The 2,886-nt window shown below is 41.4% G+C and overlaps 1 pseudogene; it reads left to right on the plus strand.

Annotated features, from left to right (window-relative positions):
• Positions 1–661: 661 nt before the first annotated feature.
• On the plus strand, positions 662–1,873 carry LOC113008525 (trace amine-associated receptor 3-like; annotated as a pseudogene).
• Positions 1,874–2,886: the final 1,013 nt, after the last annotated feature.

Consider the following 2,886-nt stretch of genomic DNA (forward strand, 5'->3'; position numbering starts at 1 on the left):
AGATTGCAGAAGTTGGAACAGTTTGTTGCCAGGATGGGACGGGTCCTTCAATATCTGCGCTGCTCTAGTCCGGCATCTCCTGGTGTAGGTGTCCTGAAGCGGGGGGAGAGCAATCCTGCAGCAGCATTCTGCTGTACGGATCACTCTCTGGAGAGCTTTTTGGTCCTTCACACAGCTGTTCCCGAACCACGATGTCATGTTCTGTGTGAGGATGCTCTCCACAGCGCCTGTATAGAAAATCCTGAGGATCTTTGGAGAGACCCTGAACTTCCTCAGTTGTCGTAGGTGATACAGGCGCTGCCTAGCCTTTTTGGTCTGGACCTGAATGTGGGCAGCCCATGTCAGGTCTGAGGAGATGTGGACACCAAGATACTTGAAGGACTGCACCCTCTCCACTGGAGCTCCATTGATGATAATGGGCTTGTAGTCTCTGTGCTGACCCCTTCTGAAGTCCACCACCAGCTCCTTGGTCTTGCAGACGTTCAGCTGGAGGTGGTTGTCCTGGCACCACGATGCCAGATTCTTCACTTCATCCATGTAGGCCGCCTCATCGTTGTTGGAGATGGCACCCAACAACAAATGAAGGTCCGGAAACAGCTAATTTCATCAGATTTGAAAGCTTAAACAGACTGTGTCTGCTGATACTCTTGTCCTCATCTAGATGATGGAGAACAAGGACAGTATATGCTTTCCAGAAGTCTTCAACTCTTCCTGCAGGAGACCAGCATTTCACTGGTCTGAAGCTGTGCCCCTGAATACCCTGCTGTGCTCCATCTCTGTAATCACCATAGCTCTGAACCTCCTTGTCATCATCTCAGTCTCCTACTTCAGGCAGATTCCATTTTCTATTAGATTTAATTTGGGAAGTTTTCGAAATATGATCGTGCAAAACCTGATGTACAGAAAACCACCACTACACCTTTCTCCAAAACAGGTTATTTTAATTGTTTTACAAAGTTAAATTTAACATAATGTTATGGCAAGTTCTGTGGCACTAACATAAAGTTTCTATTTTTAAGGGAAGATTTTTTTGGTAATGGTGCTTTTTTGACTTATTCCAGGCAGCTCCACACACCCACTAACATCCTCCTCCTCTCTTTGGCTGTGTCAGACTTTCTTGTGGGGCTCCTGTTGCTGCCTGGAGAAATCGTCCTAGGAATAGCCTGCTGGGCTTTCGGTAACCTTTTGTGTTCTCTCTTTAATTATGTGTCTTTCATCATTACCTCGGCTTCAGTGGGAAACATGGTTCTCATATCAGTTGACCGCTATGTGGCGATCTGTTATCCTCTGCATTACTCTACCAGAATTACTGTGACAAGAGTTAAACGTTCTGTTTGTTTGTGTTGGCTCTGTTGTGTTTTGTATAGTAGTCCTTTTAAAAGATGAGCTGATTCAACCAGGAAGGCATAATTCCTGCTATGGAGAATGTGTTTTTGTCATCAACTTTACAGGAACTGTTGATCTTTTGTTAACCTTTATTGTTCCTATTTCTGTTATCGTAGTTCTGTATATGAGAGTATTTGCAGTGGCTGTGTCTCAGGCCCGTGCCATGGGCTCTCATGTTACAGCTGTCACACTGCAGCTTTCAGTGAATCTGACAAAAAAGAAATCTGAGTTGAAAGCAGGAAGGACTCTTGGTGTTCTAATAGTTGTGTTTCTAATGTGTTTCTGTCCATACTATTGCGTCTCTCTTGCAGGGGAAGACTCACTCAGTGAGTCATCCACATCAATTGTCCGTTATCTCTTCTATTTTAACTCCTGTTTGAACCCTCTGATCTATGCACTATTTTACCCCTGGTTTAGAAAAGCTATTAAACACATTGTCATGCTTCAGATATTTCACAGTGGCTCCCATGAGGCCAACATACTATAGAGAGGACCTAAATGAGTGAATAAGTGAAATCTGCTGAACATATATTTTTATCCTTAAACCGTATAATGTTATGCAAGATGCCTGGAATCATTTTGTTGTTTTAGCTCCAAAACTGTCATAAAATCAGCGGTATGTTCTTTGGTCCCTTTTCAACATCTGGTATGTAGTTGTTTGGCATTACTGTACACTATCAGTGTGTTATCAACGATTAAAAACAGAAGAACACATTTTCCTGAATAAGGCACTCAGAATGTACATAAATATGTAAAAAATATATATATATCATTTTCAATTTGAACTCTAAGCTGTAAAATATAGAATAATATCAAGTATGTGACCTTTGGCCATGTGGTTTGTTATTGGAAATCTTTGTCTAAATAAGTCACTGTGTTTTTGGCCCCTTGAATAGCTCCGAATGCAGCTCCTCTCAAGCTACAGGCAAAAGCCTACATTGCACTGCTGGCACTTTTTGCTTGCTTTTATACAATATATTTTCCTGAGTCCATGTTACATCCCGGTCTAGGGGTACACAAGTGCAACATAAAGGCTAAAGAGGGTCCCCAAAACCAGACCCAAATAGCCAATATACTATTAAAGGTGAGGTTTATTGCCACCAATAACACCAAAACTGAAAGCATTAACTCCAGGGTTACCAAGGGTCAAAATAATAAACAAAAGAAGCTATTTCAAAAAGTGCTACCTAAACCCTGCATGACACAAAACTAAACAAAAGACAAGCACTAATGTTAGCGCCCTAATTTAACAAGCAAAAGAAAACAACAAATGGGTAGTTCACCCCCTTCTGCTTCCGTGCTCATTTACAAGTGGACCAAACTATTTACAACACTATATACAAAACCTAATTTCTCTCAGAAGACTAATACTCCACTGCACTTTGCTGAATTACCCAACTGAATTCAACCTTTCTACTACTGTTATTATTCCCTATATAAAAGTATTTGTGGTTTTGTTATGTTATTTGTAGCTTTGTGGTTAGTGGCTTTGGTTCATTG

The sequence above is a fragment of the Astatotilapia calliptera genome, chromosome 16 (assembly GCF_964374335.1).
Source record: "Astatotilapia calliptera chromosome 16, fAstCal68.1, whole genome shotgun sequence".
In the NCBI taxonomy this organism is placed as follows: Eukaryota; Metazoa; Chordata; class Actinopteri; order Cichliformes; family Cichlidae; genus Astatotilapia; species Astatotilapia calliptera.